Genomic DNA, 24,393 nt, shown 5'->3' with positions numbered 1-24,393 from the left:
ACACAAGAGGGGTAAGGCAATTGTGAAATAACAGAAATTTTTGCAGGATCTACTTCAATGCCCTTATTGGAAATAATGTGGCCTAAAAGTATACCTTGCTCAACCATAAAATGACATTTTTCAAAATTTAGAACAAGGTTAGTTTCAATGCATCTATTCAAAACTTTTTCCAAACTATTCAAACAACCATCAAAAGAGGATCCATATACAGTGAAATCATCCATAAACACCTCTATGCAATTTTCTAAAAAATCACTGAAAATACTAATCATGCACCGCTGGAAGGTACCAGGGGCATTGCACAGGCCGAAAGGCATCCTCCTATAAGCAAAAGTGCCGAAGGGGCAGGTGAATGTGGTCTTTTCCTGATCCTCAGGAGCAATAGTAATTTGCATATAACCAGAAAAACCATCAAGGAAACAGTAGTGGGATTTACCTGCCAGGCGTTCAAGCATCTGGTCAATGAATGGCAGGGGAAAATGGTCCTTTTTGGTAACCTGGTTCAGCCTCCTATAGTCAATGCAGACTCTCCAACTGTTCTGCACCCGAGTAGGAATCAGCTCCTCCTTCTCATTTCTGATCACTGTGAGGCCAGTCTTTTTCGGGACTACCTGGACGGGACTCACCCATTGGCTGTCGGAGATAGGATAAATGATTCCAGCTTGCAAAAGCTTGGTTATCTCCTTCTTCACTACATCAAGAATCACCGGGTTGAGTCTTCTCTGTGGCTGTCTTACTGGTTTAGCTCCATCCTCTAAATTTATTCGATGCATACATGTGGATGGGCTAATACCAGGAATGTTCGCCAGGGTCCAGCCTATAGCCTTCTTATGCTTCTTGAGAATTGACAACAACTTCTCCTCTTGCTCATCAGCAAGGGAGGCAGATATAATCACTAGAAAACTCTTGCTATCATCCAAGTAAGCGTATTTTAAATTTGATGGCAGAGGCTTCAATTCTGGTGTGGTCGGCTGGACAGTGGTAGAAGGAGATGGTTTCTCAGCCTTTACCTTATAAAGAAAGTCAGAGGTATGTGTACTTCCTGAAACATGGTTAGTCTTATCTGACTCTATAAAATCAATCTCAAGAGGTAAAACACCACCACCAGGCATGCATCAATATCACTCTCAGATTCACTCTCAGCATCAAATTCAGACATATGATCAAGTACAATTTCAGACTCAATGCATGAAGAGTGAGAGGCATGCAGATTAGAATAAAGATCAGTCATGTATTCATCAACAACATGGTCAATTATTTCAGCACGAAATACAGAAAGATCTTCAGATGGGTATTTCATAGCATCCAGAATATTAAAATGAACAGTTATATCACCAAACTCCATGGACAGTGTGCCTGCATAAACATCTATCTTAGTTCTAGCAGTTTTCATAAAGGGTCTGCCTAGAATGATGGGAACTGATCCTTGAGAAAATCCATCTTCCATATTCAAGATATAAAAATCAACAGGGAAAATCAGTTCACCAACTCTAACTAAGACATCTTCTATGAAACCAACAGGATAGGCAACACTTCTATTAGCTAAATGAATTACCACATCAGTTGACTGCAAGGGACCTAGAGATAGAGAATTAAAAATCGACAGAGGCATAACACTAACAGAGGCTCCTAAATCTAGCATGGCATTGTCAAACTTACTATTCCCTATAATACAAGGTATGCTGAATGTACCTGGATCTTTGCATTTTTCAGGAATTTGAGGAACAGATTTACCAATCAATGCGGAGACATTTCTGCCCATGCTAATTCGTTCACTTCCTTTAAGCTTCCGCTTATTAGTGCACAACTCCTTCAAGAATTTGGCATATCTTAGAATTTTCTTTATTGCATCCAACAGAGGTATGTTTACCTCTACTTTTCTAAACGTTTCCAAGATCTCTTTCTCTGCCTCTTCCATTTTTTTGTTGGAAACTGCTCTTGGAGGGAATGGAAGAGGGGGAATGTGCTACTTCTGCAAATTAGAATTACTTGTGGAAGAAGATTCACCTGCACAGAAATTGTTAGGTAGATTTTTGTCATCACCTTTTTCTGGAATAGAGTGAAGTTTGGCAGGTTCATTTGCAGATGAGGAAGGTGCTACGGGTTGAGGTCCTTGACACTGCTTTCCCGACCTCAATGAAATGGCACTAACATTTTTGGGGTTTTGGACAGCTTGAGAAGGCAGCTTGTCAGAATTCTGGGACTGTTGTTGATTCAATTGAGTAGCTAATTGTCCCATCTGATTGGTTAAGCTCTGAATGGAGGCTCTGGTCTCTTGCTGAAACTGCATGTTCTGCATAGTCATTTGCCTCACAAGTTCTTCGAGGGAAGGTTGTGGAGGGGCCTCAACTGTTGGCTGTTTCTGGGGTTGTTGCTGTTGTTGGATTGGTGGAGGAATGCATGGTCTGCTTGGGCCAGCAGCATTTTGGAAGGAAGGAGCAGGCTGCTGTTGTTGTTGCTGAGGGCTGGACCATCTGAGGTTAGGGTGATTCCTCCATCCAGGGTTGTATCTGTTGCTGGAAAGGTCATAATTGCTCTGCTGTGGTTGATTTTGCTGCTGAGATTGAGGAGGTCTATTGTAAATATTTGCAGCATAAGCTTCAGGCTGCTCAATTGCTCCAGGTTGCTGCATGGAAGGGCAAAGGTCTGTATGGTGGTCAGCAGAGGAGCACAAACCACAAACCCTTGCGACAGGTACAGATTTCTGATTCAAGGCCAGCTGGGTTACCAAGTTGACCAATGCATCCAGTTTGCCTTCAAGCTTCTTAGTTTCAGATGATGCAGATGGGTTTGTAGCTACCTCATGCACTCCTCTAATGACTATGGCATCATTTATGGCGCTAAACTGCTGGGAGTTGGAGGCCATCTTCTCAATTAAATTTCTGGCTTCAGCAGGAGTCATGTCTCCAAGGGCTCCACCACTGGCAGCATCTATCATACTTCTCTCCATATTACTGAGTCCTTCATAAAAATATTGGAGAAGAAGCTGTTCTGAAATCTGATGGTGGGGGCAACTGGCACATAGTTTCTTAAATCTCTCCCAGTACTCATACAGGCTCTCTCCACTGAGTTGTCTAATACCTGAGATATCCTTCCTGATGGCTGTGGTCCTGGAAGCAGGGAAAATTTTTTCTAAGAATACTCTCTTAAGGTCATCCCAGCTCGTGATGGACCTTGGAGCAAGGTAATACAGCCAGTCCTTTGCCACTCCCTCTAATGAATGAGGAAAAGCCTTCAGAAATATGTGATCCTCTTGGACATCTGGGGTTTCATGGTGGAGCAGACAATGTGAAATTCTTTCAAATGTTTGTGCGGGTCTTCACCTGCAAGGCCATGAAACTTTGGAAGCAAATGAATCAGTCCAGTCTTAAGAACATATGGGACATCCTCATCATGGTATTGGATGCACAAGCTTTCATAGGTGAAATCAGGTGCAGCCATTTCCCTTAGAGTCCTCTCACGAGGTGGAGGTTGTGCCATGTTCTCAGAATGTGCAAAATCAGAATGCTCAGAATCAGAATGCTCAAAATTATAATGCTCAAGATCAGGATGCTCAAAATCACCAATAACAGAATGCACAGATTCACCAGTTATGGAATGCTCAGAATGATCAAAAGGTATAAAATGATGCCTAACTAATCTATGAAATGTCCTATCTATCTCAGGATCAAAGGGTTGTAAGTCAGATGGATTGCCTCTAGTCATACACTACATTCAGCATGCACACAACTAGTTGCCTTGTCATGTAAATAAAGGTGTAGGTTTGAACTACAACTACCCTCAAATGATATCCAAATGACTTGAAATTTTGTGAGCAACCTTATAAAATGATGAGAAGATAGCACAAAAAATTTCAGACAAAAATTCAAAGTTTAACTATGAAAGCTAAAATTGGTAGGTTAAGAAAAATAAGTGAATAAAACTTGAAAAATAAAAAACTTTTGACAGAATCGCTTTTTTTTGGACGATGGAGACCTCAGCCAGCCTACGGAGGCTACCAAGGTGTAGGAAATTTTTTTCTACCCCAAATGCATATATAATAATTGCGATTCTGATAACTGGAGCAAAAGTTATGGCCGTTTGAAGTTTTGACAAACACAAAATTTGCTAGTTTTTTGGAACTTTCAAATCTGACCAAACTAAAGGCTCTAGCTATTTTTCCCACAAAATATGGATTAAAAGAAGTTACCACAAAAAAATTCAGCCAAAAATAACAACCCTAGCTACTAAAACAAAAAATCCCAATTAATTCAGCATGGGTGGTCGCTAAAATCCGTCTCTAATTGATTTCTACTACTACTCTCTTTTTCCGCAAGTTGATTTCTACTACTACTCTGTTTTCAAGCACAATCTTCACAGCAAAACACCCAAGACTGAAACAGGGGAAACGCTTAATGGTAAAACTGAAACAGAACACACATTAAACAAAATACCAGGACACTAATCAACACTAACACACATACTAACACAATACTAACAATTAAACATAAAACACGAAAGGATTAAACACACAACACTAGCTAGCTATTATGAACCTTTTGACACTGCTCCCCGGCAATGCGCCAAATTTGATCGAAGCCGTACCCGAATCAAATAAACATGAAAATGCAGTAACTAGGAAGTGATCCTAGGTCGTTTCCCAACGAGCAGTGACAAGCCAAATGTTCATAATATACTTGCAGTAACAGTAACGATGGGGGGGGGGTTTGGCTGTTTGGTAATTAAAGAGCAGAACAAATAAAATGGAATACGAAACTACTAATATTAAAAACGGGTTGTTTCCTCTGATTCAGAAGCCACTCTCTTATCCTGGGTTATGGAGAATTCGTCCCTAACAGTCAACCACTTAATCCAACCCTATTTCAATTTACTAAGCGAAAATCAACTTAGGGTTTTCAATACGTGATTAGGCACCACATACACCAGTTAGCCTTTCGTCCTTTAAGCATGAACGCAAGTTAGGCTCAGAAGCAATTAATCGAACACGAAGCGTGCACTGATTAATATTCACGAAATTGGGATAACTAGTGAAGGGAAAACTGCTAGGAAACCACATTACGAACGAAACCTCAAAGAGAGTTGGGCTTCGTCCTCAAAAGGAAACAACACCAGAAAATCTAGCCTTCCATGGATTCAAACAGAAAACGTAAATGAAACATGAACAAGAACGTAAATGAACAGAAACGTAAATGAACAGAAATGTAAATGAAAGTAGAAGAAGAAGCAAGAATGAACTCGTAATTAGAAGCAGAAAACGGAAATTTGCATTAAGAACGAAAACTGTAACAAGGGCACAGAAAAACGTGAAAACCTAAAACCAAAGCTCTGAATAATGAAAATAGCATGGCAGAATAGAATGCCCTGCACGAATCCCAAGGCAGCTATTTAAAAAGAGTCACTCAAAGTCACTGGGCCCTATTACAATACTCTGGCCCAAAACGAAATAAACACTGAACAACATAAAATAAAATTGTGAAATTTCCTAATTAGAAATTAACTAAGGTAAGCGCTGCTTTATTTGCCCTCTTCAAGTCCACAACCAAAATCCGGATTAAGCCCAATGTTTCATTAATTCCTGAAATTAGATTAAAAACATCAAATTAGCTAAATGAGCCAAAATAATAAAACTGCCTAATTAATTGACAATTAAGACCAATCAATAATTAAAATGGTGCAAAAAGGGTTTAGAAAATAGAAGAAAATGATGGCACATCACCCACCTTGCCACACACATAACAACGGTTCTCCTGTGTCTGCTGGAGCTGTGGGCAATTCCTCTTAAGATGCGGTCCCCCACACTGAAAGCATTGTACCCCAGTCCCCCTTGACTGGCTCATGTTGGAGGTAGCCATAGGTTGTTTCCCCTTGTTGCTAGCATACGGCTTCATCCTCTTGTTACTATTCCCCCTGAAAGGATGGTTTCTCTGAGGTCCTCCAATGCCTCTAGCTTGCCTCTCCTTCATCCTGTCCTCAAAAATCCTGCACTTTGTCACCAACTGATTAAAATCCGTGATCTGCATGTAGCTAACCGCTTGTTGGATCTCCAACCGAAGCCCATTCTCAAACTGAGCACACAGATCCTCCTCATTCCGAGCATCTTGGTATTAAGGCCAATACTGTAGAAGCTCATTAAACTTAGCCGTGTACTCTCCAACAGACATGTTTCCTTGCTTCAAATCCAGAAATTCCCTCGCCTTCCGCTTCCTGAGATCTTGTGGAAAGTAATTCTCCAGGAATTTTTCCTTGAAGGCATTCCAAGGAATCACGCCTCCAGGTGCAACAAATGAAGGCTTCACGAACTTCCACCAATTCTCGGCCTCCCCTTGGAGCATAAATGTCGCATAGAGGACCTTATGCTCCTCAAGGCAACCCATCGCCTCGAAAATCTTCTCCGTCTCAGCTAACCACAACCTAGCACCTTCCGGATCATAGTCTCCACTGAACTTTGGCGGGTGGTTCTTACGGAAAGCCATGAGTCCTCGATACTCCGCCGGCTCCACATCATGTTCCTGTACCAGAGTTTCCAGCACAACAGTGATGCGGTCAAGGACATCACGGTTCTGATCCCTACCACGTCCTGCCATACCTATCCTGTAGGGAAAATATTAGTACCCAAGAAATCCTAATGAGAGAGTGTACCACACAGGCTATGACAGTTATAACAACATCCCTCTCTTTATACATACTTATACACACAACAACCCTATGAATCAGCCACACATCCATGCTCAAGACAAGAAGGCAGAAATGCACACAATGTGTGACTTAACGTCACTCCCCGAAACCTACTCCCAAGTTTCAGAGATACACAACATTCACACAGCAAGACCATAACAGGTTCACTAGAATCCAACTTTTGCTCTGATACCACCAATTGTGGCGTCCCTAAATTAATGACTGGTTTGATAGTAATGATTTAAATAACAAAAACCATGGTAAAATTTTTCTTCTTCTTTTCCCCTTTTTTTTCCATTTCTTTCTCTTTTCACCATAACTAGGTTTAGAAGGAAAATCCTCACTATAGAGTCCTGAATGGCTAGTTCACAACTCTATTCGGAGTCATTTCTTTCTTACCGCTCATAATCTCTAAACTAATTTGTTGTTTCAAAAGGAAGAATGTACCAGCCATTACTTTAGGTCGTCACGTGAAAATAAAAGAATAAAATACGGTCGATAAACTCTTTTACAAATAAAGTTGCAAATGCTTTCTTTTCGAGTAACAAGATTGATCATAAATACATTCATCATTTAAAGCTGTTCAAAATATGGGAGTTTTACAAAATACACAGTGTCATCCAGAGCAAAGGTGTCCATAGTGGTGGCCTCAGCCACATGTATACAATCATCAAATTCTTATACAACAGGTCTACCCATACATAAACAAAAAGGTAAACCTAACAGTCAGTCCTAGATACACCCACCCTCAAAAAGTATACAAAACTAGTCCGAAGAGCTGTCCACTATGATGAAGAGCCTCCACTGGCCGCCATCTCTCTCGGGCCACTATCCTCCGTAGAGTCTGCCTCGGATGCCGACATGACGTCCTCGGGAGAATCCACCTCAGGAAGTGGGTCCTCATCACCCTCTAGAAAGTCAAGAGCATCCACAGCAGGCTCGGGAGGTAGCTCCTCGATATCCTCCTCTGGGTCTTCCTCGGATGACGTCACCTCGATCACTTGGACTGGCTCCACTAGACGGTATGGTGTAGGCGTGGGTAGTATCCACTCCACAGTGCGCTGAAGCGTGCGCACGGGTTCATCTGGATGCACCAAAGAAGTCGCCGTAAATCGAATAGTGCCCCGAAATCGGCACCTCGTGTTGCCTTCGAGGGTCTCCCAGGCTCCCTCTAGGCACTCCATCTCTACTCGATCATGGATTAGCTGCGTCGCCATCACGATCTACAAGAAAGAAAAGAAATGGGTAGACTCTTTCACAAGAATCTAACTATGCCGCAACACAATGCTTCTCATAACCATTACATGCAAGTGAAAGGGGTATCTCAAGGCTTTTCATCTCTGGTAATCGATTACACAGCCTTGGTAATCGATTACCAGAGGCCAAACTCGAATCACACAGCTTCAGGACATGAAAACCTGAAAGAGGCACTGCGTAATCGATTACACATACCTGGTAATCGATTACCAGTGACCCATTCCTCTGTGTAATCGATTACACAGACTGGTAATCGATTACCAGAGGCCTCTACAACCTGCTGCCTTCAATTCTAAGCCTGGTAATTGATTACACCCCCTTGGTAATCGATTACCAGAAGCCCTCATGGCTTCCTGACCTCGTTTTCAAGCCTGGTAATCGATTACACCCCCTTGGTAATCAATTACCAGAGACCATCTTAGCCTCCTGTCTTCATTTTTAAGCCTTGTAATCGATTACCCACCCTTGGTAATCGATTACCAGAAGCCATAACCCATATATCACACAAGATTCACAGTTGGCCAGCCACCACAAGCCTCCTTGCTTTGTGGTCTTTGTTCCTTTTATCTGTTGACTGCCAGGAGCTCGCCTGTTTAGGTACATCACAGGTTCTCACTGACCGACTATGCCCGGGTTGGTTCGGGATTGGTCAAGCTTGGTTTTGGGCAATAGCACCCCACCTGACATCCCCAAGGTCTCCTGACCCCCGCGACATATCTCCAAGTACCACTCTGTGGTCAACGAATAAAAGCAGGAAGTTTCACCCTTCTACACTTCCTCATCTCAAGCTTGTAGGATTATGGGGTACCCATCACATGTGGTACTAGGCGGCGGTCGGGCGATGGTGCACAACAAGTTTTCCACATCCACAAAGCGCGCATAAACCCACCATCCCCTGTTGCCCACCTCCAACTAAGCTCACGTACTCCCACGTAGCCCATATCCTCGTTTCTCTCAACACCGGGTCCCCATCAATCCTCCCAAGCTTCCCCAACATCAAAGTAATACAACATTCAAACAGCACAAGCTATCACAGCCAAGCAAAACAGGGCAAAGGCAGAAAACTCTGCCCAAAACACCAACCAAAATCACAGCTTTTCACATACAAATACCCCAGAAACATTTCCTTCGTTCCCATTCGTTAACCGTTGGATCCACTCGAAATTTTTACTGCAAGTCTCTAGTACATAAGCCTACATTTTGACCGTTGGGATCTACTAGCAAACATCTAGAACGCATTCTGCACTACTCTTTCCACAACCAGCAAATGCATAGCAATTTTTCTGCACTTGTGCAAAATTCTGCTGCACAATTTCACAGCAAAAATCTGCACAAAGAGCAGATTTCGAAAACCACACTTCCCCTCATCTAATCTTGCCCAAATCAATTCCTACAAGTCCCAAATCATGTATCAATCATGTCTAAACCAAAGTCAAGCTTCAAACCACAGCAACACAAAATCTAGGTGTCCAAAACCCCTCAATTTAATGGATTTTCTAGGCTTGAGAAGTCAAATTGAGAATGGGACAAATTTGAAGCAAACTCTCACCTCACACAAGTCTATAACATCAATTTAAACTTGTTTAAACTGGATTTACGCTTAAAATCTCACCGAATCAAAATTTGACTCTTCAACACCCAAATTTACCCTAGAAATGGCTCTTTGTTCACTTTGGTCATTTGTTTTTCTCTCTAGCACAGCCTAACCTTTCTCATAAGTCCTAAATGGAATTTCAAGCTAAGATTAACTCACTCAAACCTCTAAATACTACCAATTCCAGATTTGGCCTTCCAGCCCTAAAAAATTCACTCTTTTTCCACTCATAACACCACATTCTCACTTTCTAACCCTAGGTTAATTCTACCCTTCATCTCTAACAGTTTTCCATAAGCAATTTCAGCACATGAACATCACAAGCATCATCATAAAAACCCTAAAATAGAATGGGTATGTTTAACTCATCCAAACATGGCAATTTCAACATGTTTTCCACAAATTTCTTCACAAATAATCATCATAAAGCAGAAACCTAGCAAGACTACCCATCATATCTCCCAAAACCCCATACCCACAAAAATCAAAGGAGAAAGAAGTCCACCCAAACCAGAAATTTTGAAGTCCCAGTCGTAGACACGCACTTCACGACTCCGAAAATGCCCTCCTTTCGCGATTTGGAGCAGAAATGGGCACCAAAGGTTGAAGCTTTGTTGGGCAACAATGGTGGAGGAAGAAAAGAAGAAGAAGGCTGCGTGAGAGAGAGGGAGAGCTTCTGAAATTTCTTTTGGCTGAGTGAGGAGAGAGAACAATTTTTTGTTTTAAAAAGGGTTTCTCTTTTTCTATTATTTTGTTCAAGCTATGCCACATGTCTCCATTTGAGTGGAGCAAAAAGGGCCCACTTTCTCTTTTGATTGTGACCCATACTCAACCACAAAAAGTGAGAAAAATCTGACCTTTTGAAACGCTAAAATCATGCCTCAATTTGCGTGTCGTTTCTCTGGTTTTCGAAAGTAATCAATATATATATCAAAACGCTCAGAATAAAACCCCGAGCATGGTTCAGAGGTTGGTTTTGTTAAATTTTAAGTCGCACGCAAAACGATGATTTTTAAACTAATTAATTAAGAATTAACCCATAACCTCCCAGTTATGGATTTCTCTTCCTTAATTAGCCTAACCCGCATATCTTGCCCCCGCTATTCCTACTTCTACCAAGAACATATAGGCATATACACTGAATAATACTTATATATATTATCATTCGAAATACATCCCTTTTTAAATACATCTTGGTAAATGGCATAATCAATTGATGCATCTCTCCATGTTATTTTGCAAAACAAGAATTTTGTGCCAGCGGCATTGCCATGATGGAGTTCAAATCGTTCAAAGTAACCCGGATTCACCACTTGAGTTCCCAAGTCTTGGTTATTGGTTTTGCAGTGAATTGTGAAACTTAAACCTTGGTTTAAATTATTTGATACTCGAACTATAATCACATCTCCCCCATCAGACAGAAGAAAGTTCCCAAAATGCAATAATGAATATACTCAAGAATTGTTTGGAGTTTTCATTTTGGATTAAAATAAGGTCCACATGCATGTACACTTACTACCAACACTCCCTTTTGTGCTTGGCCAGATTTCCTAGTTGAACACCAGTTCCTACTGAATACACCCCTCTAGTAGATTTTTGTTTCCTAGTTCTTAAGCCCAAATCTAACTATTTTATTAATCATTCTTTAGCCCATAACCAAAGTGGTCATTGAATATTTAGTGACTAATATAAGATAATTATTATTACTGTAATCATTTGTTTATATTCACTAAATCAATAAATTATATATATATATATATATATATATATATATATATATATATATATATATATATATTTAATTAATAATAATATTAATATTATAGTATATATATTTATTATTTACAGCAATATTATATGATTATCAACATATGTGACACATCATAAATCATTTTAAAAATATAAAGTGTAAAAGAATGAAATTTATTTCTAGTATACATTCTTCTTAAATATTTGATTTTCAGTAGATTGAGATATGAAGGTTTTATTGAGGATTTAAATAGAAATATGATGTGGTTGATTGATTAATAACATCATTAATGTTAGCAATTACCCAAGTTGAACACGAAGCAATCCTTATCTTACCGTCCAAAATTTTGTTAATTATTGTATTGTTTTTTAGTACTTCAAATTACAAATCTATATCTGCATCGAAAAGGTTTTCCTTTTAATATTTAATCATAATTCTCCTTGGCTTCTATTGGATTACCTTCCAAAAATGATAAATTACTTTTGAGTATGAATGGAATATTTTTTTCCCTTTATAACTGTATTTTGTGGGATAAAGTTTTAGGAAAAAGGGAAGATTATACCTCCTAGTTAATGTGATGCACGGTAAAGATTGCTTAAGAATATAAAGTGATAAATATATAATTACCCGGTGAAATTGTTTCCATCCTTACCAGTTGAAGGTTGGCCTTTGCGGAATCACTAGGCAATTATTCTTGAAATATATGACCACAAAAAAAAAGAATGATGAGATGTTTTGAAAAAAATTTATAAATTATTAAAAATAAGAAGAGATTATTAGAAGGAAATCAAAATGGATTTAATTAATTTCAAAATTTCCTTCAAACTGAACAAATAGGATTTCATTAAAAAAAATAAAAACTAATAATCCCAAAATACAAGACATGGTACAACTCTAGATATGACTAACCTCTCTTTTTCTCTCTCAACAGCATGCACATGCGTGCAAACACACATACAATGTTAAAAATTACACACATGCTTGGGGCATCAATGATATCACAAATTAAACAACAATTCTCCCGGCTGGTTCTGTGACATCCTGGAAATTTCTACCCGGAATTTTTGAAAACGATGTATTTCGAATGATTATATATATAAGTATTATTCAGTGTATATGCCTATATGTTCTTGGTAGAAGTAGGAATAGCGGGGGCAAGATATGCGGGTTAGGCTAATTAAGGAAGAGAAATCCATAACTGGGAGGTTATGGGTTAATTCTTAATTAATTAGTTTAAAAATCATCGTTTTGCATGCGACTTAAAATTTAACAAAACCAACCTCTGAACCACGCTCGGGGTTTTATTCTGAGCGTTTTGATATATATATTGATTACTTTCGAAAACCAGAGAAACGGCACGCAAACTGAGGCATGATTTTAGCGTTTCAAAAGGTCAGATTTTTCTCACTTTTTGTGGCTGAGTATGGGTCACAATCAAAAGAGAAAGTGGGCCCTTTTTGCTCCACTCAAATGGAGACATGTGGCATAGCTTGAATAAAATAATAGAAAAAGAGAAACCCTTTTTAAAACCAAAAACTGTTCTCTCTCCTCACTCAGCCAAAAGAAATTTCAGAAGCTCTCCCTCTCTCTCACGCAACCTTCTTCTTCTTTTCTTCCTCCACCATTGTTGCCCAACAAAGCTTCAACCTTTGGTGCCCATTTCTGCTCCAAATCGCGAAAGGAGGGCATTTTCGGAGTCGTGAAGTGCGTGTCTACGAGTGGGACTTCGAAATTTCAAGTTTGTGTGGACTTCTTTCTCCTTTGATTTTCGTGGGTATGGGGTTTTGGGAGATATGATGGGTAGTCTTGCTAGGTTTCTGCTTTATGATGATTATTTGTGAAGAAATTTGTGGAAAACATGTTGAAATTGCCATGTTTGGATGAGTTAAACATACCCATTCTATTTTAGGGTTTTTATGATGATGCTTGTGATGTTCATGTGCTGAAATTGCTTATGGAAAACTGTTAGAGATGAAGGGTAGAATTAACCTAGGGTTAGAAAGTGAGAATGTGGTGTTATGAGTGGAAAAAGAGTGAATTTTTTAGGGCTGGAAGGCCAAATCTGGAATTGGTAGTATTTAGAGGTTAGAGTGAGTTAATCTTAGCTTGAAATTCCATTTAGGACTTATGAGAAAGGTTAGGCTGTGCTAGAGAGAAAAACAAATGACCAAAGTGAACAAAGAGCCATTTCTAGGGTAAATTTGGGTGTTGAAGAGTCAAATTTTGATTCGGTGAGATTTTAAGCGTAAATCCAGTTTAAACAAGTTTAAATTGATGTTATAGACTTGTGTGAGGTGAGAGTTTGCTTCAAATTTGTCCCATTCTCAATTTGACTTCTCAAGCCTAGAAAATCCATTAAATTGAGGGGTTTTGGACACCTAGATTTTGTGTTGTTGTGGTTTGAAGCTTGACTTTGGTTTAGACATGATTGATACATGATTTGGGACTTGTAGGATTTGATTTGGGCAAGATTAGATGAGGGGAAGTGTGGTTTTCGAAATCTGCTCTTTGTGCAGATTTTTGCTGTGAAATTGTGCAGCAGAATTTTGCACAAGTGCAGAAAAATTGCTATGCATTTGCTGGTTGTGGAAAGAGTAGTGCAGAATGAGTTCTGGATGTTTGCTAGTAGATCCCAACGGTCAAAATGTAGGCTTATGTACTAGAGACTTGCAGTAAAAATTTCGAGTGGATCCAACAGTTAACGAATGGGAACGAAGGAAATGTTTCTGGGGTATTTGTATGTGAAAAGCTATGATTTTGGTTGGTGTTTTGGGCAGAGTTTTCTGCCTTTGCCCTGTTTTGCTTGGATGTGATAGCTTGTGCTGTTTGAATGTTGTATTACTTTGATGTTGGGGAAGCTTGGGAGGATTGATGGGGACCCGGTGTTGAGAGAAACGAGGATATGAGCTACGTGGGAGTACGTGAGCTTAGTTGGAGGTGGGCAACAGGGGATGGTGGGTTTATGCGCGCTTTGTGGATGTGGAAAACTTGTTGTGCACCATCGCCCGACCGCCGCCTAGTACCACATGTGATGGGTACCCCATAATCCTACAAGCTTGAGATGAGGAAGTGTAGAAGGGTGAAACTTCCTGCTTTTATTCGTTGACCACAGAGTGGTACCTGGAGATATGTCGCGGGGGTCAGGAGACCTTGGGGACGTCAGGTGGGGTGCTATTGCCCAAAACCAAGCTTGACCAATCCCGACCCAACCCGAGCATAGTCGGTCAGTGAGAACCTGTGATGTACCTAAACAGGCGAGCTCCTGGCAGTCAACAGATAAAAGGAACAAAGACCACAAAGCAAGGAGGCTTGTGGTGGCTGGCCAGCTGTGAATCTTGTGTGATATATGGGTTATGGCCTCTGGTAATCGATTACCAAGGGTGGGTAATCGATTACAAGGCTTAAAAATGAAGACAGGAGGCTAAGATGGTCTCTAGTAATCGATTACCAAGGGGGTGTAATCGATTACCAGGCTTGAAAACGAGGTCAGGAAGCCATGAGGGCTTCTGGTAATCGATTACCAAGGGGGTGTAATCGATTACCAGGCTTAGAATTGAAGGCAGCAGGTTGTAGAGGCCTCTGGTAATCGATTACCAGTCTGTGTAATCGATTACACAGAGGAATGGGTCATTGGTAATCGATTACCAGGTATGTGTAATCGATTACACAGTGCCTCTTCAGGTTTTCATGTCCTGAAGCTGTGTGATTCGAGTTTGGCCTCTGGTAATCGATTACCAAGGCTGTGTAATCGATTACCAGAGATGAAAAGCCTTGAGATACCCCTTTCACTTGCATGTAATGGTTATGAGAAGCATTGTGTTGCGGCATAGTTAGATTCTTGTGAAAGAGTCTACCCATTTCTTTTCTTTCTTGTAGATCGTGATGGCGACGCAGCTAATCCATGATCGAGTAGAGATGGAGTGCCTAGAGGGAGCCTGGGAGACCCTCGAAGGCAACACGAGGTGCCGATTTCGGGGCACTATTCGATTTACGGCGACTTCTTTGGTGCATCCAGATGAACCCGTGCGCACGCTTCAGCGCACTGTGGAGTGGATACTACCCACGCCTACACCATACCGTCTAGTGGAGCCAGTCCAAGTGATCGAGGTGACGTCATCCGAGGAAGACCCAGAGGAGGATCTCGAGGAGCTACCTCCCGAGCCTGCTGTGGATGCTCTTGACTTTCTAGAGGGTGATGAGGACCCACTTCATGAGGTGGATTCTCCCGAGGACGTCATGTCGGCATCCGAGGCAGACTCTACGGAGGATAGTGGCCCGAGAGAGATGGCGGCCAGTGGAGGCTCTTCATCATAGTGGACAGCTCTTCGGACTAGTTTTGTATACTTTTTGAGGGTGGGTGTATCTAGGACTGACTGTTAGGTTTACCTTTTTGTTTATGTATGGGTAGACCTGTTGTATAGGAATTTGATGATTGTATACATGTGGCTGAGGCCACCACTATGGACACCTTTGCTCTGGATGACACTGTGTATTTTGTAAAACTCCCATATTTTGAACAGCTTTAAATGATGAATGTATTTATGATCAATCTTGTTACTCGAAAAGAAAGCATTTGCAACTTTATTTGTAAAAGAGTTTATCGACCGTATTTTATTCTTTTATTTTCACGTGACGACCTAAAGTAATGGCTGGTACATTCTTCCTTTTGAAACAACAAATTAGTTTAGAGATTATGAGCGGTAAGAAAGAAATGACTCCGAATAGAGTTGTGAACTAGCCATTCAGGACTCTATAGTGAGGATTTTCCTTCTAAACCTAGTTATGGTGAAAAGAGAAAGAAATGGAAAAAAAAGGGGAAAAGAAGAAGAAAAAAAAATTTACCATGGTTTTTGTTATTTAAATCATTACTATCAAACCAGTCATTAATTTAGGGACGCCACAGGTTCAACAGTTCTTGAATCATCAGTTCATTTTCAATTTCATTAATGTCAACCATCTTATATAGCCCCATTTCATCATCATCCCACGACATAATCTCCTTCTCTAAATCTTTCATCTTATTCTTCAATTCATCACTCATCACCTTATTATCCAATTCATTAGTCCCTTTTTCATCACTACTCTTCATCTTATTCACTATTTGGGAAGTGAATGACAATTCTTTCCTTCTACTTGATTCATGGGATGCTGAACCTGAGACCTGTAAAGTGTAACATCGTTAACTATTATCTATATCTCCCATTTTTCTCTCTATATATCATTGTTATGTAGACCATGTGTATATATATTATATACAATGCTTCATGTTTTGAATATTAAAAAATACGTACCTGATTATCTACAGCCCCGACAACCTTTGCTTTCTTGCTACCACCTTTTAGAGGAATTTCTACGTCGAGCAAAAACTCAATGACCTCTTGATGAGACCGTAATGTCTTCTGCGATGCTGAATGAATATAGTACTTCACAAATGATCGTTGTATATATATTAGTGGTCAGTATAAGCTTTTATATATATATATATATATATATATATATATATATATATATATATATATATATATATATTGTTATGGAAGTGATGAAGAACAAGCAGCAGAAAATGCACCAGACCAGAAATGTCATACACACCGAATTGCAGCATAATTGAAAGAGAAAGAGAATGAGAAAGAACACACACATGATTACGTGGTTCACCTTGAGAAAGGCTACATCCACGGGAGGGAAAAACAGAAAGCTTTTATTATGGTTGCAGTATACAAGTGGAAGCTTATTCCTTTTTAAAATACAGGACATCCTTGCCTTATATAGGCTGAGGACAAAACAAAAAAAAAATAACAGAATAATCTTCCATATGGATTTAGGTCACAACCCAACAATTCACCACCTTGAACTAACATCCATATAGGACACAAACTGCTCCCTCCAAACACTCATGATCTTAACCCCAACAATCAACATTGAGCAAGCTTAAGCAGTGATCAAACTTGCTCTTTGGAACTGGCTTTGTGAACATATCAGCAGGATTGTGCAGAGTGTTGATCTTATGAACTTTGATTCTTCTTTCTGACCGAATGAAGTGATATCTAACATCTATATGCTTGGTTCTATCATGATGAACCTGATCCTTGGCCAAGCATATAGCACTAAGGCTGTCACAGTAGATGTTAGCATATTCTTGATTAATTTCGAGATCATTTATCAGACCTCTCAGCCAAATTCCTTCCTTTGCAGCTTCAGTAAGAGCCATATATTCAACCTCAGTAGTTGAGAGGCAACAGAAGGTTGGAGTGTTGCCTTCGAACTCACCAAGCAGCCACCAAGGGTGTAAGCATACCCTGTTAATGACCTTCTCTTGATAAGATCAACAGCAAAATCTGCATCAGAATAGCCAGTGAGACAACAATTTGAGTGAGATCCATATATCAAACCTACATCTGCAGTCCCTTTTAGATATCTGAAAATTCTCTTCACAGCCTTCCAATGTTCCTTCTGAGGTTGGTTTAAGAACCTACTAACCATGCTAACAGCATAAGCAAGGTCAGGTCTGGTGCAGACCATGGCATACATGAGACTGCCAACAGCACTTGAGTATGGAGCCTTTGACATGTAGTCCTGATCAGCTTGAGCTTGAACCTTTATCATAGCAGACAACTTCTCTTTTTCTGAAAGGGGAGTGCTGATAGGTTTAGAGTCAGTCATTCCAAACCTTACAAGTATCTTCTGAATGTAATCCTTTTGAGACAAAAATAGCCTTTTTTGAGTTCTGTCCCTATAGATTTCCATTCCTAAGATTTTCTTCGCAGCCCCTAGATCTTTCATATCAAATTCACCATTCAGGAGAATCTTCAGATTTTGTATATCACACATGTTTTTTGCTGCAATAAGCATGTCATCTACATAGAGTAGAAGATAAATCATTGATTCATCCTCCACCTTGTTGTGATAAACACAGCAGTCATAGAGACTTCTCTTGAATCCTTGGCTGGTGATAAAACTGTCAAACCTCATGTACCATTGCCTTGGAGATTGTTTCAACCCATACAAGGACCTCTGTAATTGACAAACATACCTTTCTTTTCCTTGAACTTCAAAACCTTTAGGCTGTTTCATTAGAATATTTTCTTCCAATCTTCCATGGAGAAAAGCAGTCTTGACATCAAGTTGTTCAAGTTCCAGATCTTGGTTTGCCACTATAGCAAGCAAAACCCTGATGGATGTATGTCTAACCACAGGAGAAAAAATTTCGTTGAAATCTACTCCTTCTTTCTGGCTGAATCCCTTGGCAACTAACCTAGCCTTGTATCTTATCCCTTCCTTTTCTAAAAGATCGGGTTTCCTCTTGTATATCCACTTGCAGCCTACCACATGTCTTCCTTTAGGTAGTTCAACAAGTTTCCAGGTCTGATTCTTATATAAAGATTTCATTTCCTCTTTCATAGCTAACAACCAATTTTCAGCTTCAGGATGATTGATAGCTTCTTGGTAAGTGGCTGGTTCATTTGAATCTATGTCTTCAGCTGCATGTAATGCATAGGCAACCATGTCTTGAAAACCATATCTTTCTGGAGGTTTAGTGACCCTTTTTGGTCTCTGATTGATTTCAGAATTGAGCTGTGGAGGATCAGGTTCAGCAGCCAATTGTGACTCATTTGCACTGAAATCTTCTAATTTCTCACCTTCTTGAAGAACCTCAGGAGATGTTTCAGAATGACCCTTTTTCTGAGTCTTTGGCTGTAGATTCTACATCCTTTTCTTGAGGAGAGTGGCAGCTCTGTGTTCCAGCAATTGGAACCTCAAGCTTGGGATGAAACAGATGTGATTCATCAAAAATTACATCTCTGCTGAGTAGAACTTTCTTTTCGGATGATGACCAGATCCTATAGCCTTTCACCCCATCACCATAACCCATGAACAGACCCTTTCTTGATCTAGGTACCAACTTTCCTTCATTGACATGATAATAAGCATTGCAGCCAAATACTCTTAGGTTTGAGTAGTTTGTTGTTTTGCCATTCCAAATTTCAATAGGAGTTTTAAGTCCTATAGCAGTAGAGGGTGTTCTATTGATTAGAAAACAAGTTGTATTGATAGCTTCTTCCCAAAAACTTCTGCTGAGACCAGCATTAGACAATAGACATCTTGTTCTTTCCAGAAGTGTTTTGTTCATTCTTTTAGCAACTCCATTTTTCTGAGGAGTGTTCCTAACAGTAAGCTGTCTAGCAATCCCTTCATCTCTGCAGAATTTGTTAAATTCTGTTGAGCAAAACTCCAAGCCATTATCAGTTCTGAGTCTTTTAACTTTCCTTTCAGTTTGTTTTTCAATCAGTGCCTTCCATTCTTTGAAGCATTTGAAAGCTTGACTCTTTTGACTCATGATGTAGATCCATGTCATCATTTAGTAGTCATCAATTATGGACAGAAAATACCTTCCACCACCTAGAGAAGGTACTCTTGCAGGCCCCAACAGTCAGCATGAATGTAATCAAGAGTTCCTTTGGTGGTGTGAATTGCTTTAGGAAATTTAATCCTATGTTGCTTGCCGAAAACACAGTGCTCACAGAATTTCAGTTCATCAAGTTTCTGATTTCCAAACAGCTGCTGTTTTTGAAGTATCATCATACCTTTTTCACTCATATGACCTAGCCTCATGTGCCACAATTGAGTTAAGTCAGGTATACTCTTATTGGATCTTGATGCAACAACTACTAGACCATCATCAATACATGTTGTACCTTGAAGTATATAGAGATTACCCCTCTTTATACCCTTCATCACCATTGCAGAGCCTTTCTGAATTTTCATGACCCCATTTTCAGTGCTGCATTTGAACCCCTTTCCATCCACAATACCTATGGAGATTAGATTCTTCTTCAGCTCTGGAACATGCCTAACTTCAGTGAGTGTTTGGATAATTCCATCATGCATCTTGATTTTTATTGTGCCAATTCCAATTGTCTTGCATGTGACATCATTTCCCATGAAGACATTTCCACCCGATTTCTCTTCATAGGTGTCAAACCAGGTTTTGTTAGGACACATATGAAAGAAACAGCCAGAGTCTAATATCCACTGATTTTCAGAATGTTGGTGATGATCAACAACTGAGAGAACAAGCTCATTTTCAGATGTGGAACCTTCCTTGGCAACAGCAGCAGATGATTTGCCCTTTTTCTTGGGACAATCTTTCTTCCAATGACCTGGCTCCTTGCAGTAATTACAAATATCCTTTGGATTGACATGAGTCTTCTTCTTTCCTTTAAACACCTTTTTCTTGATGTTCTTGTTCGAGTTAGAGGCAACAAGACCAGATCCATTTGATTCTTCAGAATTTCCAGGTGCTTTAGATCGAAGTTCCCTTGAGTATAAGCTGGATTTCACCTCCTCCATGGTGACACATTCCTTACCAACACTAAGAGAATTGACAAAGCTTTCATATGATGGTGGTAGAGAGGCTAACAGAATCATGGCAACATCTTCATCCTCTATCTTAACATCTATATCTCTTAATTCCATCAAAATAGAATTCAATTCATCAAGATGATCTTTAAGAGATGTACCTTCTTTCATGTGTAAACCAAATAGACTCCTTTTCAAGAAGAGTTTGTTGCAGATTGACTTAGTCATATACAACTTTTCCAACTTGAGCCATAATTCACTTGCAGTTTCTTCATTTGCAACTTCATATAAAACTTCATCAGACAAGGAAAGCAGGATTAGTGAGTGAGCCTTTTCTTCTTGTTCTGCAAGTTCTTCAATCTTTTAAATAAAGGCCTTTTCTTTTGATTCAGAAGCCACTTCTTTCTTCACAGATGCATAAGCAACAGGAGCCCACACACGTTGTTCCTTCAACAAAGCATGCATCTTGATGCGCCACAGATTGAAGCTGTTCTTTTCATTGAATTTCTCAATCCTGATTGTGTTTGACATGATTTCTTGAATGTTCTTGATCACAAAGAAGCAGCGAAAGAACCAGAAACAAGACTCCCACAGCTTGATCTTTGTATTCATACGAGAATCTTGAATTCCCTTGATCACAACTAGAGCTCTTGATACCAGTTTGTTATGGAAGTGATGAAGAACAAGCAAGAATAGCAGCAGAAAATGCACCAGACCAGAAATGTCATACACACCGAATTGCAGCAGAATTGAAAGAGAAAGAGAATGAGAAAGAACACACACAGGATTACGTGGTTCACCTTGAGAAAGGCTACATCCACGGGAGGGAAAAACAGAAAGCTTTTATTATGGTTGCAATATACAAGTGGAAGCTTATTCCTTTTTAAAATACAGGACATCCTTACCTTATATACGTCAACTATTATCTATATCTCCCATTTTTTCTCTCTATATATCATTGTTATGTAGACCATGTGTATATATATTATATACAATGCTTCATGTTTTGAATATTAAAAAATACGTACCTGATTATCTACAGCCCCGACAACCTTTGCTTTCTTGCTACCACCTTTTCGAGGAATTTCTACGTCGAGCAAAAACTCAATGACCTCTTGATGAGACCGTAATGTCTTCTGCGATGCTGAATGAATATAGTACTGCACAAATGATCGTTGTATATATATTAGTGGTCAATATAAGCTTATATATATATATATATATATATATATATATATATATATATATATATATATATATATATTAACTTCATTTCTTGTAGGTATATGTATTTTCTTCTTAAAATTAGCATGCATGTATATTTTAGTTTCAATCTTATCTTACACTTAGAATTATTGATTTTTTTATTAACTACTAAAATTATTGAAAATCCAGTCTTACATAATCTTGCATTTTAGCGTTAGGTTTTTCTTTGTCCTTGCTTTGCATGCGTTCCCTTTTTTCGATGACCCAATTTTTTAATCTTTCTTCTATAGAAAATTTGGGAACGTGGTTCCCCCAACTTGATTCATTCTTGAATCGATTTAATAATACCTGTTGCAAATTGTCAACTTATGCTTCAATAACAAATTTATTATATCATATAAATCACAAATTGCACATTTATACTTCATATAAGATGTAAACAAACATAAAAAGAAAATAAAAAAAATTAGATAGTAACTTACTATGTCCAGGTTGATGTTTTCCTTCAAACAAAATTCAGGAGGTTGAAAAGAAAAAGGCACTTGGAAGAGAACCTTGGAAGCTGTCTTTCTTCCCCTTTTGCGTAGAGTCTGCATGTGAGCAACTTCATCATATAAATCACACTGATATGATTTTAAGGCAAAAATGAGACACTCTCAAACCAAAAAATTAATCCTAACGATAAATGCAATGAAATCTTAAAATCCAAAAAGACTTATGAAAATTTGAAAAACCAGAGATTTACTTTTCTAGAGGTTTCATCAGCGTTATCTGATGCGTTTGTCTCTAGCATTGGGAATGTAGGCGCAACTGATGAATCTCCACCAAGTCGGAGACGTTCTGATGCTATCGTCTTGGCTTTCTATTAAGTATAAATAATTAAGTTGTTAAAAACTTACTAGGTTGAAATTGAAGGACTATAGAAAGAGACCATGATGTGAAAATTCTTGGTTATTGTGAAAAATAAAACTAATGAATATGGAATATTAGAAGATATTTGAAGGGGATATTAATCAGATTCACTTACCCATAGTTGGTCTTCGAAGCCTTTCCAAAGTCTTTCGAGGATATCAGCATCCTTAATAGCATTAATTGGTTGTGCGACCACCACAAGATTAAGTTGTTGCTCTATGGAAGTCATATTTGTTGTTCTAGAAAAGAAAAAAAAAACTATTTTCTCTAACACAGAGGACAAAAGAAATTCAGATATGTGATAAAAAAAATGTTACTACAAGTGAGATGTTAAGGTGGAAAACATTCTTTTTAGACATGTAATCCTCATGTAAGTGCGTCCACTAGAAAATATTCAGTTAGTACTCTAGTTTTGGTTCATTTTCCAATTTAGGAATAAAGTGATTTTTGATTTTTAAAATTATGATATTTAATAGGGACAAAAATTATTATTTATTTTTTTACATGAAAATTACTATTTAATATTTATAATATTAAATTTCTTTTGATTGAAAATCTATTGCATTTAATATAATATTTTACGTATTTATGGTATCTCAAATAATATTATATATATTATTATTATTATTATTGAAGTTCGCCTTTTGTTTTGTATGGGAGAATTGGAGAATAACCTCTCGCCAATGTCAATAGAGCTTACTCTAGATCTCTCAAGGCGGGGTCCTGAGATTTTTAGTGTCTTGGACAAACAAAAAAATTACCTTATCATATGGAAATATTATTCACCTTGAAATTTTTGTTGCAATAAAACTCATTAATAATCTATTTATAATCAAAATTATTTAAAGTAACAATAACATAAATAGTAAAATTATTTGAAACAAAGTAAAATTAATTAATCCATATTGCGACATAATATAACACAGATAGAATTATTTCATTTTTGAATTTTGATAAACTTTACCTTTTTATTTTGTTGATGATAGTTTCTTAAGGAAAATAATCTCTCACCCAACAACAATAAACCCATTCATTGTGTTGTTCTCACTCAATGAAAGTAATCTCTTGTTAAGCAAGAACATCTTGTTAGAAAATCTAAAAAGTCATGATCTTCTCTTAATGTCTCACTAAGTAAAGATCATCTAGAAATGAGAAACAAAAATTCCACCGACTAAAAAAGTTGCAAATCTACTAGCTATAGATCTAGTGTCACTCATGGCCCACAAACACTCATAAGCACTTCAATTAGCCCCTCAACACTTATTTAAATTTATAATTGATTAATTTACCTAATAAACCCATTAATCATGCAAAATAAAAAAAAAACCCAAACCTAGGGTACAAAGGGAGAAAAGGGGAAGAAGAGGGGAAATCTTGCAATCAAAGGGATATCAGTGTACAAGAAGAAAACACTACCTCAAGGATCCTTCAAACCAAGCTTTAGGAATTAGGGTTTGTGATCTTTGTTGCTCCTCCTCTTCTTCTCTACCTCCTTCTTTCGCTTAAATAGTGGTGTGTGTGTGTGGGCTCTTTGGTGGGTCTCCGCCTACTTAAGCCTTTTCTATTCCTACATGGTCTTAATGTAAAAGGGCCTTATCTTTTGAGTATTTAAGTTTGTGCATTCATTTATTGGTTATTG

General features: G+C 38.7%; 1 long non-coding RNA gene and 1 other non-coding gene across 2 annotated transcripts; one reads left to right on the top strand and one right to left on the bottom strand.

Annotated features, from left to right (window-relative positions):
* The first annotated feature begins 2,996 nt into the window (after positions 1-2,996).
* LOC114413940 lies at positions 2,997-3,103 on the top strand. Its single transcript, XR_003667078.1, has one exon. It is a non-coding gene; the product is annotated as a small nucleolar RNA R71 (small nucleolar RNA).
* Positions 3,104-22,001: 18,898 nt separating this feature from the next.
* Positions 22,002-22,699, bottom strand: LOC114411616. Its single transcript, XR_003666502.1, has 3 exons — positions 22,588-22,699; positions 22,325-22,432; positions 22,002-22,190 (listed from the first exon to the last, which is right to left on the bottom strand). It is a non-coding gene; the product is annotated as an uncharacterized LOC114411616 (long non-coding RNA).
* Between the last annotated feature and the right edge of the window lie 1,694 nt (positions 22,700-24,393).

The sequence above is a fragment of the Glycine soja genome, chromosome 5 (genome assembly GCF_004193775.1).
Source record: "Glycine soja cultivar W05 chromosome 5, ASM419377v2, whole genome shotgun sequence".
In the NCBI taxonomy this organism is placed as follows: domain Eukaryota; kingdom Viridiplantae; phylum Streptophyta; class Magnoliopsida; order Fabales; family Fabaceae; genus Glycine; species Glycine soja.
This window is presented reverse-complemented; position numbering and strand designations above follow the sequence as displayed.